Below are 15,885 nucleotides of genomic sequence, written 5' to 3'. Positions count from 1 at the left end.
TTGGTAAGAATATTTTATATTTACCTGATATACATACACCTAGAAAAAGCCAGTCATGCAGAGAAGAAAGATTTTCACACGAGGGATATTAGCAAGTCCTAAATGATAAGATAATGTATGCTTTCTGTCAGATCTTTTTTCTTCCAGCCTGTTAATTGCATGCGATACCACCGCGAAAATAAAGTTCATTGTCAACAATGATGCATACTTTTGCATGTCTATTCATTTTATGCCTAATTACAGTTGTCTAATTCTCAATACTAAGTAATCTCTCATTTAGCAATCATTATACTTTCTTTTTCTGCGAGAGAATATGAAATTACGACCTGATTTGTTATCAATCATACATTTTGTAGTCTGATGTTTTTACTTCAATTGTCATGCTAGATTGCAATGGAAATAGTTTTTATCGAATGAAAACGCAGACCTGATGAAGCAGCTCATCATTTCAGCGCTATAATTGCAGCTCGTTATTTTCGTTTTACTAATACTGGTTTAGAATATTGACGTCCATGATTTCTTTTTGCCTACATTTAGCACAGAACAGCGCAGTTGGGTCAAATGTTGATAAAAAATCTGTCGTGAAACAGAAAAGTCTAAATCAAGCTAGGCGTGAAACCACTTCAGCTATGTTGACTCCGAGCGAGACAATAGCTGTGTCCACAAAACACAATAAAATACCTTGGCTGCTATGAGCGGTCGACCTCGAAGCTGGGGAACTGGGTTCGAGTCTCGGCAGGGACGCTTTCCATCCTGTGATTCTGGGCAAATCCCGTAATCTCCCCATGCCTAACAAAGATGTATGTGTCCTTCTGTAACACAACTGGTGCTCGTGTAAAGTGGTCTGATACCTTTGGGTCAAGATAACGCTATATAAAAAGAAAAATGAAAAAAAGGATATTTGAAGCGTAAGTCGGTCGACTTGCTCCGTAAAGACCCCGCCATTAAACATTCACAAACACACATTGTTCAATACATGACTGACCAACAAACCCTTCCACACAACACAAGTATGTCTATCAACTTTACATTAGATTAGTTATAAAACAACTACAGCAGGCAAAGATCTGCATTCGCTAAACAAAGCTTGTGGGTGTTTGCGCTGAGTAAACAACTAATGAGATGACAGAAATGCCTGACAGTAGCACACAAAGCACTTTACGAACTTGGACCAGAATGCCTCAACACACGACTCTCCTTCTACACCCCCTCCCGCCAACTTCGCTCTTCCAACCAAGCCCTTGCTGCTGTACCTCGCATCAACAAAACCACCATGGGGGGAAGATCCTTCTCCTACCTAGCGGCTGCCGCTAAAACCTGGAACACACTTCCCACTCACCTTCGCCTCACTCAGAACCACCTAGCATTCAGAAAGCAACTTAAAACCTGGATATTCGACAAGTAATTTCCCCACCCTTCTCCAAGCGCCTTGAGACCCTCTGGGTATGTAGAGAGCTATATAAATTATCTGACTTGACTTGACTTGACTCATGAGCAAGACACCAAACCACATGACCAAACAGAATGGCAGCTGTTTGACACACCCATGACAAATACATGCAAACAAATGTGATATTACGTTTAATTAGAACAACACATACCTTGTCAGACACAAACAGAAAACTATAAGAAAGTGCAATGCCACAAGCTCTCCGTATATAATTAGCAGCAATACCGTTCAGATGAGTGTCTTTCCAGTTTCCTTGCACAATGCGAAGCCTGGGACCTTTAAAACATCAAATTCACAAAGAAGATGTTTGAACCATTTCTGCTTTAGATCAGAGTAAAGTGGAAATGCAGCCATAAAGTATCCCTAGGAGTTACTGTACGTAGAAGGATGGTAGTAAATACAGGGTTTAGCCCGTCAAGAAAGTCCTCTGTGCCAGGGAAAGTTAAAAAAAAGTAAAAAAAAACAGAATGTATGGTCAGGCAGGTGGCAAATTGTGGGTGCAAATTGTGCATTACCGTTTTATGATATGACACCCATATGTGGCGATGTGATCTATGTATTTATAGGTTACATCACAAAATGCCTATTGGCTGGGTGTGGCAGAAGGACCCGCCTAATGAACATTATTCAGGCAGGCTGCTATTTGTAGCCCCCGGCATTTCGCTACCAACACAGCGGATGGTGACCTGCTCCTCCCCCCCCATTTCACTGGATCCAAGGCCCAAAGAGGAAGCGGTCCACAGCAACAGATTCCCATTTAATAATCCACATTTGTAAAGCGCGAACAATCACCCGGAAGGATCTCTAGGCGCTGGGGGCCGTCGGGAAGATTAAGCAAGCTATTGCCCAGAGTCACATGGTGCTGCGCTAATCTCCTTTTAGGTGTTGATAATATTTATTAGTTTGAGACTGGAATTACTGCCACAAATCATTCCAAATCGATATGGCAAAAGGGGCTGTAATGAGTAATGAGTTTGTGGCCAGACATCAATTTGCAGACGACAGTCATGTAGTTTTTTGAACTGCAGGATTTGCACCCACAAAATGATTTTAAACTCTGTCCTTGTATTTTGCTTAATTTTCATTTCATCAATCAATCAGCATTTATAGAGCACAGCACTGTCACCCCAAGGTGTATCTGGGCACTGAGGGTGCTGTGTTTCAGTCGAAAAGCCAGTTCTTGAGTTTCTTTCTGAAGTCCGCCAGGGAGGGTGCTGTTCGAAGGTGGAGGGGTAGGACGTTCCAGATCTTGGTAGTGATGAAGAAAAGGAGCAGCTCTCACTGCAGCTGCAATGGATGCGGGGTGTGTGTGTGTGAGGGAGAGTGAGGAAGAGTGCAGGTGTCTAGCAGGCAGGTGGAAGTTCAGTCGATGGTTGATGTAGGATGTCATTGGTTGTGTAGGGCTTCGTATGTATGCGTGAGTATCTTGAACTGGCATCTTCTAGACTGAATTGGTTAGCCAGTGAAGGTTTCTGAGGTTGGGAGTAATTCTGGTCTGTTTGGGGGGGTCCAGGATAAGTCTGGCTGCAATGTTCTGTATGGTCTGGAGTCTTTTGAGGAGCCAGGTGGAAATTCCGGCATAGATAGCATTGCCATAGTCGAGGTGGTTGGTGACAGGGGCCTGCGCGACCATCTTTCTTGGGTTGATTGGGATCCATCTGAGGATTCTGTGGAGCATGTAAAAGATGTGGAAGCAGGAGGAGGTGACTGCGTTGACTTGTCATTTCATGGTCAGTTGGCTGTCGAGGGTGATGCAGAGATTGAGTGTGTGGTCTGTTGTGTGCGTGTAGGTCTGAGTTCTGACGGCCACCAGCTGTACTCCCATGCTAGGATTTAAGCTGGAAGGAAACAATTTCCTAAATCAGCGAGGCATATTGAGCAACATATCTACTTTTAACCTCCCCTTTGCTGTCTTTCTCAGTGTTTCTGGCTCTGATCAGAAACAGTTCAGTCCCAGAAATAGTAAGGATGAGCATATATCCTACAACCATGGAAGCGCAAGACAGAAACTGCAACTAATCATTTCTTTAGGTAGTCCCGATTGATGATTGCTCTATGATTTGCCTCCACATTTATATAAAATAATATTGATCTGAAAGCTTTTAAGCAAGGTATTCATACAACTCCTTGTTCCTTTTTAGTATTAAATCGATGTTTATTGGCAAAACACATCGCAAGATGAATCAAGACACAGGCGACTACAACCCAGCGGGCCGGCGAAAGCTGTTTAGTTAATTGGTACAAAAAGGGCCACAGAAAGCCTCCTGACGTTTGGTTAACACAGCAAGTCGCCTACAACCCAACGGGCCGGCCGCGTAAGACTAGTGGGAGTAGAATGGCAACAAACGCAATTTCGGCAGATAGGGATGCCAAAGGCCAGAGTGGTGCTCAACCTGCTGGCACTGAGAGCCGGGAGACCGTGTCAGAGCAATGCTACATAGTGATGCCAGTTCCGTAGAAAACTAAAACAAATAAAACCCCCAAAACACCCAAACCCACCCCCACCCACTCTCCCCAGTGAGCAGTAAACGAAGAGAAGAAGGGAAGGGGCCCGGCCGTCTGCAAATGAGTTAATGTGGCTTTCTTACGTCTAGGAGATGGAAAGTGTGACAGGACATCACCGCTAATTGTGGGAGGTGTTGTCCTCGGGGATCAATTTCAAGAGTCGGAGATAGTTGGGACAGGTCAGTTCCCGGAAATCAGCAGAGAGAAGTTTGATAAATGGGGCCCAAGTCTTAGTGTAATCCGCAGAGGTCCCCAGTGTGGCCATCGAGAATCATTCCATACCCAAGAGGTTCCAGAGCTGGTGCAACCTTTGCCTATGGTCCGGAGTTCTGTCTGTTTTCCAACCAGCCAAGATTACTCGATGCGCAGCGTTCAGCGCAAGTGCCATCTATCTCCCTCTGGTAGAGCGAAGGGGGAAAGTCAGCGCATTGGGCAAGCCTTAGATAGTATAAGCCGGGAGCCTGGGTATGGTAGTGTGAAGGCCTTGTCGCCGTTTTCCAGTACCCCTTCCCAATATCGTGTACAGTAAATGGATGAGCGTGCCAGGGCTGCCACAGCCTCTCAAGAAAAGACCGTCACAGTTAGAATGCTGTTTGGAAAGGCGTGTGGGGGTATAATACCAATAGGACGGGATCTTGAAGGCTGTCTCTGCGTGACCCATAGAGTGTGCCGTATGATGTGCCTGATAAAAAATATCCTCCCATTCTTTGTCCGAGAGCGTGCGTCCCAAATCCGCCTCCCATCGTCGCTGCCCCGCGGAGCAAGTTCTTGACATGCCTGTCATGAGAAAGGAATATATTTCAGAAATGAGCCTGCGGTCATCATTCTTGTGAGTGAGCCACTTCTCAAAGGGTCTCATCGGCCTGTGTGCTAGGGGGCCCGTTGTGGCACCCGAGATCCAGTGTGTGATTTGAGTATGAAGGAAGAGGTCTGAGCCAAGCAGGTCGTAACTCCGTTGCAACTCCTTGAAGGGAATAAGTCCCTGTATATCAAACAGGTGCCCTAAGCATTTGCAGCTGCCCTCTAGCCAGCGTGCCGCGGCCCCCGAGTTCATTCCCGGTGGGAAGGCAGGGTTGGAAAAAATCGGGGTAATTGTTGAGGGAAACATAGTAAGGTTAGCCCACAAAGCGACCCTGTCCCAAACTAGCATGGTGGGGCGGGTGACTGGAGAAGAGAATAGCCCCCAAGCTCGAGCAGATCGCGGAAGCCAGGCATCCCGCCAGATATGGTGGCCTGCCCTGTTTGGTCCATGAAGACCCAGTGTTTCTCGGACATGGGGCGATTCCATTCCACCATGTACCGAAGAAGGGAGGCTTGATGGTAGCATATAATGTTGGGGAAAGCAAGGCCACCTTCCTTCTTGGAGCGCTGCTGTAAGGTCTTCTGCAAGCGAGCGGAAACCGGCCCCCACACAAAGCGCTTGATTGCGGCCTGGATATGATGAAGGGCCTGCGCAGGAGGCTCCAGGGGGAGCGTCTGAAATAAGAACAGTGCTCGCGGGAGTATCTTCATTTTGATAGTGGACAGCCTACCAAACCACGACAAGGGCAGTCGCCGCCAACGGGTCAAGTCTGTCCAGATACGAGTAAGAAGGGCCGCATAATTCACTTCCGCCGTCTGTGCGAGGCTCCGATGCAAGGTCAAGCCAAGGTATGCGATGCCATCTGACAGCCAGTCAAAAGTGAAATTGGCCTGCAGGGCGTCAAGCGTAGGTTGGGCGGCAGTGAGGTTAAGCACCTGGGATTTTTGCATGTTCATTTTGAAGCCAGACACCTGGCTGAAGGCCTGCATGTCTTCCACAATGGCTGATAAAGAGGTCAGGGGATGATGACGGTCCAGACCGAAAGGGACTCCTTGAGCTCTCGGGTTATCCTGAAGCCGTTGAGCGAAGGGCTCCATGTAAAGAGTGAAGAGGAGAGAGGGGGCAGCCCTGCCGGGTACCTCTCTCTACTGCAAAGCTGTCAGAAAGCTGGCCGTTAACCCGCACAGCCGCCGTTGGAGAGCTGTAAATACTTGATACCCACTTCCGAAACCAGGGACCCAAACCGAATTGCTCCAAGATAGCAAATAAGTACGACCAGTGGACCCGGTCGAAGGCCTTTTCCGCATCGACCGCTAGCAATAGGGCTTCCTCTTTGGACCGCTGAACTTTATCTATGATGTGACAGAGTCGTTTGGTGTTATCCCCGCTCTGTCTACCCAGAATGAAACCCGCCTGGCCTGGGTCAACCTGACCCGGCAAATGAGTATTCAAGCGGAAGGCCAGGATGCTAGAGAATGGTTTTGCGTCAATATTAAGGAGCGAGATCGGGCGGTAAGAGCCACAGAGCTCCGGGTCCTTCCCCGGTTTGGGGATAACGGAGATAGAGGCCTGTAACATTGAAGCTGTAAGTGACCCCGTATCTGTGAAGGAGTTGAACAGATGGGTAAGTAACGGGGCAAGCTCAGCGCAGAAGGTCTTGTAAAAAAGAGCGCTAAAGCCGTCACGGCCCGGAGCTTTCATGGTCTTCAGTCGGGCGATGGCAGATATTACCTCCTCGACACGTATAGGAGCCTCCAATGCTTCTGCCTCGGCCGTGGGAAGGGGAGTGATCGCCGCACCCTGCAAGAACCCGGTGGGATCGGGCAATAGGGAGTGGTCAGCAGTGTACACATTTTTATAGAAGGAGCGGAATGCCGACAGTATACCGTTGACGTCCGTAAGCTCTACGCCGCCTTCCCCCGGATCACTTTAACACGTTGTGCAACCTGATGGCTGCGCAGGAAATGGGCCAGCATTCGCCCCCCTCGATTAGAGCCCACACAATATTTATGCTTGAGACAACCGCGTGTTCGGCTCGATCTAGGTCTAGTCTCCGGAGCTGAAGGCATTCCTTTTCCAACTGCCTCCAGATTCTAGGGGCCCCAGTGCGCTTGTGTATGGCTTCCAATTCCCAGACTCGGGCCTCCAGATCGGCACGCTTGGACTGCCTAGTTTTGTTGTCATAGGCAGCTTTAGCGATAAGTGTCCCCCTCGAAATTTAATTGCCTCCCACACCGAAGATAGAGGTGAAAGTCCCACATCATTAATCGCCAAGTAGTCAGTCAGGCAGCGCCTCAGGTCATCCACCACTGCCGGGTGTCGAAGTAAGGAGTCTCGCAAGCGCCAGTGAGAGTTGTGCGGGGATCGCGCAGAAGGAAGTTGCACAGTCAAGTTGATATGCGCATGATCAGACAGGGAGCGGGCCTCAATGGTGGAGTCGGTAACACACGCCCAGGGGGCTGAAGTAACCAGGAAATGGTCTAGGCGTGCATACGTGTTGTGAGCTGCGGAGTAGTATGAAAAGTCACGGTCATCTGGGTGCATGCAACGCTAAGTGTCGCAAATCCCCACGTCACAACCCCCTAATGATAGGGCCCCGGTCACCCACCCAGGAGACCGAGCGATCCTTCTCCGCATCCAAGGTGATGTTAAGGTCACCCCCCAATACTACTATCGGGTCAGGTGAGTGCAGGACATCAGCGTAAGAATCTAAGAGGAATTTTTCTGGTCAGTCATTTGGTGAGTAAATGGAGGCTATCGTAAGTGGGAGTGTCCTATGCTGAGGTATAGTGCAAGTAGGCGGCCCTTGATCTCCGCAATGGGACTCACCACCCGCCCTCGAAAGTGCCTGGAGAGGAGAATGGCTACCCCACCCCGTTTACTATTCCCAGAGGACCAGATCTGAGTGGGAAAGTGGCCATATCGCATGCGGTGTGTATCGCTGTGCAGCAAATTAGTTTCCTGAAGGAGACCAATATTCCCACCAGAATGCCCAAGAAGGGAGAGGACCGCCTTCGGCTTAACGGGGTTATTAAGGCCTGAGCGTTAAAGCTAACTATCTTGAGTGCCATGGGGGAGAGACAGGCCAGCTAGCGCGTGTGGAGACCCTGAGGGAAGCATGAGAGGCCAGACAGTCGGGGAAGCAGGACCCTCCAGACGAGGGTGAGGGCGGGAGGGTAGAAAGCTCACTGGGGAGAGGACCCAACTGCAACCCAAACAAACCCCAACCCCACAAACCCCAAAATAATACAATACCTAAGATAAAAGAAGGGAACAAACAAAGCATGATCAAAGTTCGTCACAGTGTTGATAATACAGGGGGACGGGAGAACGACGAGTGTCCAACCCAAGGAGAGTTCGAGACGTGACCACCTTAATGATGGGACTCGGTTGGTGTGAAATACCGGTCATCCTTGACTGGCCCTCCGACGCCCCTCCCTGTGCCCACTCCCGAGCCGACAGCTCATCGCTTTACGGGGTGTCAGGGTGATCAGTAGCGTGCGCTAGAGAGGAAAGTACCGCCTCCTTCTCTTTGTCTCTTGTGACCTGGTCAGGTTTTTTGATGGGTGGCGATCTTCTGACCCGCTGCCAGCCCGGGGCGCGGCACGCACACTGCGGCCTGGGCCCCTCTGCACCACCAGAGGGAGGAGTATGTTCAAGGCCAAGGATTCCCATTGTCTCCTCCAGTGATCTAAGCTGCAACAACTTGCCCTGGAACTTAAAAACTAGGCGGAATGGGTGGCCCTAGGAGTAGGGAATGTTGTTCTCACGTAAATGCGTGGTCACTGACTTGAACGCCCATCTCTTAGTGAGGGTGGAGGCTGCCAGGTGTTGAAAGAGAGCCGGTTGGTGGCCACAGAAATGTATCTGCTAGACCTCGCGCGCTTTCCTAAGTATACGCTCTTTCAATTGGAAGTCGTGCACGCACACCAATATGTCAGGGGGAGGCGCTTTATTACCTCGGGGGAAACCCACACCATGGATCCGGACCATTTGAATGTCCGAGGTCTCCTCCTCCCCAAGGATGTGCTGGAAGAGCACGCCGACATACTCTCTCAGGTCGTCCCCCTTCCTTCTTCCATGGGACTGCCCGTATTCGCACGTTGTTCTGCCTGGAGCGGTTTTTCAAGTCTTCAGCGTGGACCTGCAGATCACTATGTTGCTCACTGAGGCGCAGCACTTCCTGCTGAAAGTGGTGTATCTCTTCATCCCTATTAAGGTCATGGTCAATGAGGGTCGCCACCCGCTCCCCTATCTCATCCACATCACGGCGAACCTCCTTCAGATCTGAGGCCAGTTGGAATCGCAGATCTTGTATGTCTTCTTTGATGGCCGCAAAAAGCTCCACTATGAAGGCTTTGGTCGCCGGTGAGTCATCGCCCTCCGGAAGCAGGCTCCCTTGTCCCCTTGGGCCGCAGGCTGACCGGGCTTCTTCAGAAGGACCTCCTTAAGAGATTTCTCCTTACGTGCCCGGGCAGCAGCCATGGCGCCCAACCTCCTTCCGGGGCCCACAGCTCTCCACTGCCTCTCGCTGTTTCAACAATGGTGCCGTCCACCGAGGGCCTCACCGACAGCACAGTCCCGTGAGCCACCGCACACAGAGCCACCCCAGGGGGCCACCGTCCGAACCGCAGGGGCCCCACTCCAGGCACGCTCGTTGGGCCCAGCCCTTTGGTACCTATCTCAGTCGCTTATGTCTCCGATCTTGTGCCCTATCCGTCGACAACCGGACCGGGGGGGGGTGGGGCTCACCATAGGCCCATGCACACTCAGACCCGCGGGCTCGTGAGCGTAGGGTGCCCAGCAGGCACAATTACTGCGTCGGGATCCTTCCAAGATCGCAGACAAAGCAGGCACCGTCCACCGATCTACGGACCAGGCAGGCTCCCTCCAAACCAGCCCGCACCCTCGTATGCCCCCTCTTCCGTTCTGCTTCACATGGGCCTGTAGCTGTACATGTTCCCAGCCGCGATACCCTTCAGTGATGATACCACACCAGGGAATCACCGCCCGCAACACCACTTTCCCAGCATCAGGGGCTCCTCAGATGGAAAGGCGCCTTCGGCCGACGGCCCCCACAGATCACACTGTGGGATGCACGACCACTCAGCCCTGGTCAGGCCCCGCCGCCACCCTCAAGGCTTCTGTGCCCCTAGGTGGTGGGGACAAAGCTCGCCGGCAGTGCAGCGGAGCCCAGGCCAGGCAGCAGGAACCCCACGCCCCACTGCGGGAAGGCAAGCGAAGGCCACAGCACTGCCTCCCTCCAGCGCCAAAGCCCCAGCGGTGCCCGCCACCAGGCCAGGCCCTTCACTCCGCACTGGTGAACAGCCGGGGATCAAGGAAGCGCGTGCCGGCACAGCCCGCCGTGCCATGCCTCCGCAGGTGGTGCTACCAGTTCTTCCACCAGGCAGTTGTCGGGGGGGCTTCGCCTGCCCAGATCCCCGATCGCCACTGTCAGGCCACACCTCTAGGTCCCGGCTGCACTGTGGGGCCGTAGCTGCACACGTCTGCTGGCCCAGCAGGCCGCTGCCCCACGCCGCCGTTGAAATCCGCAGCGAGGAGGGTCTGACATAAAAGGACTAGATATGCCGATGCACTACAGGGCGACAAGGCCTTGCGAGCTCCGTGGGGGAGCGGATGATGTCGGAGGTGAGTGATATCACAAGGCTTATTCCTGGCGGCGCCGGAGGGACAGGATTCCATGTCCTATCTCTCTGCCATCTTGGCCACACCCCCCCCCTTGTTCATTTTTAATAACAATGGGGCCGATCTCAGTACATCAGCAAAAGTAACAATTGATGGATGGAACGCTGAACAATGCAAACATTCACTCCAGTCACAAACATCTGGGTTTAATCCATCATTCTTTTGCTCACCACGCCAACCCAGATTGGACCCAGTCATATACATATCAGTCTTGACCCTGCTCCTCAAGCAAACAGCCCAGCCTGAACTGCCAAGCCAGGTTTTCCCTGGACCAGTGCTGCAGGTCTGCTGATAGTTGTACCAAGGCCTCTGGAGCTTGTTATGTCCCTGTAGCTCACACAGGAGGTCAGTCAGCTGACCCTTGGAGTCACTCAGTCTGGGATGAAGGTAGCAGGTCCAATCTTACTTCTCAGCAAGCAGGGCCGGCCTCAGGCAGCAGAGCTGTGCCAGATGGCCTTCTTCTGAAGTATGCAAAGATTCAGAAGTGTACCGAAGAGTTGAGTCTGAGGGTCCACTACTTATACCTGGTGCCCACTTTGAAGTGGGAGAAGCTTCTACAGTGCTCCCCCTACAGAGGTGTCTGGAAATTCCTGCTTCCCTGCCCTGTCCTCAGATTGTCTGGGGGCACAAAAGACTAGCATGAAACTCTTTCTGAGCCTTTGCGATGTGCAGATGTGGTAGGTGACAGCTCCGACTTCCTATCAAGTCAGAGATGGCCCATCCTGACAATGCTTATTCCCCCTATGTCTCACCATCTGAGAGTAATCCACAAAGACCAACTGCCAGCTACACATAGTCATGTGACCCAAGGAACATGCTGCAGGCACCAAAGGCTAGGACAAGAAAATGCCAATATTCTATATGTGTCATTTTCAGAATTGTGACTTCAAATCCAAGTTTACCAAGAAATATGGTTTAAAATTAAGTCTTTAGACATCAATCTCGACATTCCTACTTGCTCCCAATTGAAAGCTATCACTTATTAAATGTAATGAGATAGCCAAGTGTTATCCTATGAGAGAGGTGTGCCTGTAACAGGACCTGCCTGAGCCCTTCTGGCTTCTGCTGGAGTGAGTTTCTGATTCCTAAGTGGTGCCTCCCCAGGTCCTGGGCCGTTGGCTGGCTTCAGCAGCAGGCTCATAGTAGGAGTGCAGTTTAGAGTAGGGGTCCCAGGGAGCAAGGGGTATGATGATAGTCATCTGATACTTAGAGGGGGAGGGAGGCCGAGGGGCATGATGGAGGGATGGGCTTTAGCCGGGTGGTGTTCCCAGCATGAAACACGATTATGAGACCATGGACGTCAGACCCTATCAGTGGTGTAGCAGGGGGAATAGAACCATTTGTGAAATTTGCCATATTGAAACAAATGGGCACAGCTATCCCCCAGGCCGTAGGTGAGGAGCTGTAACAATAACAGTGAAAAATAAACAGAAAAACAGGCAATACTCATCTGCCGACAGTGGATGTGCGATATAGCATTAGTCCAGTTATAAGTCTGTCTGTGGCCGGCCCAGTCTTCAGCCGCAAGCAGGATTTATCACGTCCTCTCTCATATGTGAGTTACACCACAGTTCTGATTGCTTTCTCCTTTCCACTCTGCGATCGGACACTCAATACTGATGGACACCCTATACTGATGTTTTCCCCCTCGGTGAGGTGGGTCCACAATCTCTGAGGTGAATGTAGCAGTGGACTGTGCGACCATTATTAAAAGGCATTGTGAGATATCTCCATATTAGGGTCCTGAAGGCCATCCACAAGCACGCCCACTCTAAGAGGCCATATTTAATGCCCCATTTGTGCAGCTGGGGTCTGAGAGATAAGAAGGCCTTCGGTTTGTCATTTGCTTCCCTGGAGAAGTCATCCAACATGTGGATCTTGTGGCCTTCATAGCCAGATGTGACCTTTGCTGCTGCGAGTATTTGGCACAGCTCTTCATGTTGGAGAAAAAACACTATGATAGGTCTTGCTCTCTCTCTCTTGGTTGACTGTAGCAGGTGAATCCTGTGGACTATCTGGATCTCCAGTAGTGGAGCTCCAGGCATTGGACCCTTCCACCATTTACGGTATGCTGAAGAAGCGCACATGGTCCCTACTGCTCTTGTCTTCGAGGTCGATACTCTTGTTTGGCATTCACCAAAGTTCAGAGTCCGTCGGGAATACTGTCGAACCTCGTTTCTAGTGCTGTTAGGCATTGGTCCAGCCCCTACTCAGCGAAAACTGATAATGTCCACGCGGGTGGATTTCATTTCTGCCGTGAGGTCCGACATGTGTGCATCCATGACTTCTAGCCTGTGCCCCACCACTGTGATTTCCTTTAGGACAAGTCCATTGTGTGCTCTGGTCAGCCTACCAGGCTGGTGGATGAGGCCTTGTCTTGTGGAGCAACAGCCGTAAAACGTAGCTGTCACCAAGGTTTCCCAGGGGCCATCGATCTGCATGGGATGGGCGGTCCTAGGCACAGCTTCCTCACTGGTGAGAGTGAGACACAGGGCAAGGGGCACGTTGTATTTCGCTCTCAATGGATGGAAGGTCCACGGGCAATGAAGAGTTTAGCACAAATGTTTTAGCCTCCCTCTCACCCCTATTCTCCAGCCTAGCATCCAGTAGACTCTTCAGGACTCCTCCATTCTCACCTGAGGGGCCCTTTTGCTCTGGGTAGAAGGCTGCTGGGGGGAGGGGCGAGAATAGGGAGAGTTCAGCGTGGGTCTCAGATGCTCAGGGCTTGATGGAGCCTTTGATCCCCTCTCTGCAAGACAGTCCCAGGCAACCTGAGCTCCTGTGTGGTGCGGGGAGTGGCCCACAGTCTAGGAGGTGATCCCTCTCTGTGATGAGCACCTAAAATGAGGTCGATGAGGCGGGGTCCAGCACATTGGGCCCCAACACTCCGTGCATAGTTATGAGGTATGAGGGGGAAAGCCGGGGGTCAGTCCTGACTGCTCTGCTCCAGTCTGAAGGAGTGTACCTTCTCACATAGCCCCCTGGTGCAAGAAGAGAGTGAGGGATCAAGTATCAGGAAGCAGGCGTGATGAGTGCACATGGCCACTCCTACTGACCCTGCCTGATCTAAGACAGCCAGTGGCAACAAAATAGATCCCTGGGGCCGGCCCTTTTCGACCGGCAGGCCCGCTAGGTAAAAGCTGTTCTGTTGTAGATGTGCTGCCGAGCTCCTCCCAGGTCTGACCTGTTCGCTGTGCACCGGCTGATGTCGCTCCCTGCCCACCCGTCCCAGGCTACATCAGCATTCACAAGGGCTGGAGAGGTCACCAGGGCGAACAGGAACAACAGTGGGATCCACTCGGTCCCATGGCCACCGTCACTCTGCTGTTTGCTAGTGAGGCGCTTCTGAGGGCCGCCTCTCAAAGAGGAGGAGCCTCCGGATCAGGTAGCCATCTCTTTCGGTGGCCAGGCCCTCCCCTGCAGCAATAGTAGCAATGTAACATGCAACTCAGGGGATCACTCTTCCGTTTAAGCACTCAGACTGCCTCATATGTGTTACCTAAGAAGTAGCTTATTTGGCAGAGGCCTGGGCCTTTTAGATTATACATCTGTCTGACTTCTAAGCTTTTAGTTTCCGTATCACATGCATAATCGCTAAATAAATAGAAAATGTCAAATTTTGTATTGTTTGAAGATAGCTCAGTTATCTATTGACAACACCCATAAAATGAGTTTCACTTAAGGGAGATCTTTTCTGTATAAGACAAATACCCGGTGTCATCTATGCTTCTTGTTAAATCTCCAAACACTGCCAGTTCAGTTTCACTTCGATGATACTCAAACTCTTCTTTGGAAGCCAAAACTTCTATGGTTTATGACATTTGAAAAAAATCAATGTTGTCTACACTTTAATGTGTGTAATCTGTTTTTGAAAGGAGCGATAACTGCTTTCTAGAGACACAGGGTCTGATTTAGAATTTCTGTTTGTGGACTTTAAAGGAGTCCAGAGTCTCTGTGTATGTGTTTGTTGTGATTTCGGTCAGCGATGGGCAGGATGTATGACGTTACAACGCATGCTATTACAACGCATACCTTTACAACGCATTTTTTACAACGCTAGTACTATTACAACGCATTACTTTACAACGAATTCTGTTACAACGCCAAACCTATTACAATACTGAAAAGTGCTGTTACAACGAAGTATATTACAACGCATACCATTACAACGCGATTTTTTTTTTAAAATTAAAAGTACAATAAAATCTGGCACGGGATGCAGGGAAATTAGGGGTTTTAGGGTGGGGAAGTGTATTAAAACGTGGAGAAGAACTGTACGTAAATCGACCAAAATGCAGTAACAAATTAATACTCGGGTATTAAAATTAATACTCGAGTATTAAAATCAATGCTCAAAATTCCCCATAAAAATCCGTTTTAAGACATTTGTAAGTTTTTAAATAATAATGAAAAAATAAATTACAGTACATACACATTTTTAACATGAAAAGATCGCAAACTAAGTAAACTAACGAAAACATAACACACATACACACAGGCGCCATTTTAACCATCTCACTTATAAAACTTGTCCTACCACAGTTTCTATGTAAACAATACCAAAAGACATGTTCCAAAATGGATGCCAAAACGGGGCAAATGAATGAAAACAATATTTCTTTAAAAGCATTTTTAAAATATCATTTTCCACAGTAAAACAAAGCATTAAAAAAAACACAACGAACGCAGTTTTTAAAAAAATTAATAGTGACACACAGTAAAACTTATAAATACAAGTGAGACACCATTTTGCACTCAGTTGATTATCAACTAGCAGAGAGAGCAGACGTAATAAGCTGACCCTCTGTCACCTGCACTGCGACCTCCTCAGAGAGAGCACGGAATTCACAACAGAGCAAGTACTAGTAAGTTATTAATATATATGTAAACGATAGTTTTTAGAAAAATATATTTTCTTAAACCACAAAAAATATTTTTTCACTTAATAATAAAAACTTAAGAAATGAACTGTTTCCAATATATTATCAATAAAATAAAACTCAAATTTAAAACAAGTAATTTATTTTCCTCAACCAGAAAATCGGAAGATTTTTACATTGCACAGCAGCTGAACCTATTTGGACATCCCCACCACGTAAACGACTGACAAACTCAATTGTTTAGGTAAATGTTATTTTTGTGGCATGGTTTTACTTGTAAAATTTATTTATTAAAATTTCATAAAGTCATGTATGCCAATGGTGTTTTTTTTTAATACTCAATCACACCGCATAAAAATCAAAATTGTCTTTTTATAACCAACGTTGACAAAGGAACAATTTTTTTTTTTTTTTTTTCTCCAACAGTGAACATCTTTTCACAAAAACCTTTTAACCTCCAGCAAACATCAGTATAAAGGCACGATAACAAAATACCTACTAGAAAAGGTATGTTTTCTTTCCCATTTTATTATAACGATACA

The 15,885-nt window shown here is 49.1% G+C and overlaps 1 protein-coding gene across 1 annotated transcript in view; it reads left to right on the top strand.

Moving 5' to 3' along the window:
* ADAMTS12 (ADAM metallopeptidase with thrombospondin type 1 motif 12) overlaps window positions 1–15,885 on the top strand; it is a 4,274,824-nt gene that overhangs the window by 3,115,511 nt on the left and 1,143,428 nt on the right. The gene's annotated exons all lie outside the window — the stretch shown is intronic.

This window comes from Triturus cristatus, chromosome 2_1 (genome assembly GCF_964204655.1).
Source record: "Triturus cristatus chromosome 2_1, aTriCri1.1, whole genome shotgun sequence".
In the NCBI taxonomy this organism is placed as follows: domain Eukaryota; kingdom Metazoa; phylum Chordata; class Amphibia; order Caudata; family Salamandridae; genus Triturus; species Triturus cristatus.
The sequence above is the reverse complement of the archived record's forward strand: the minus strand, read 5'-3'. Positions and strand labels throughout refer to the sequence as shown.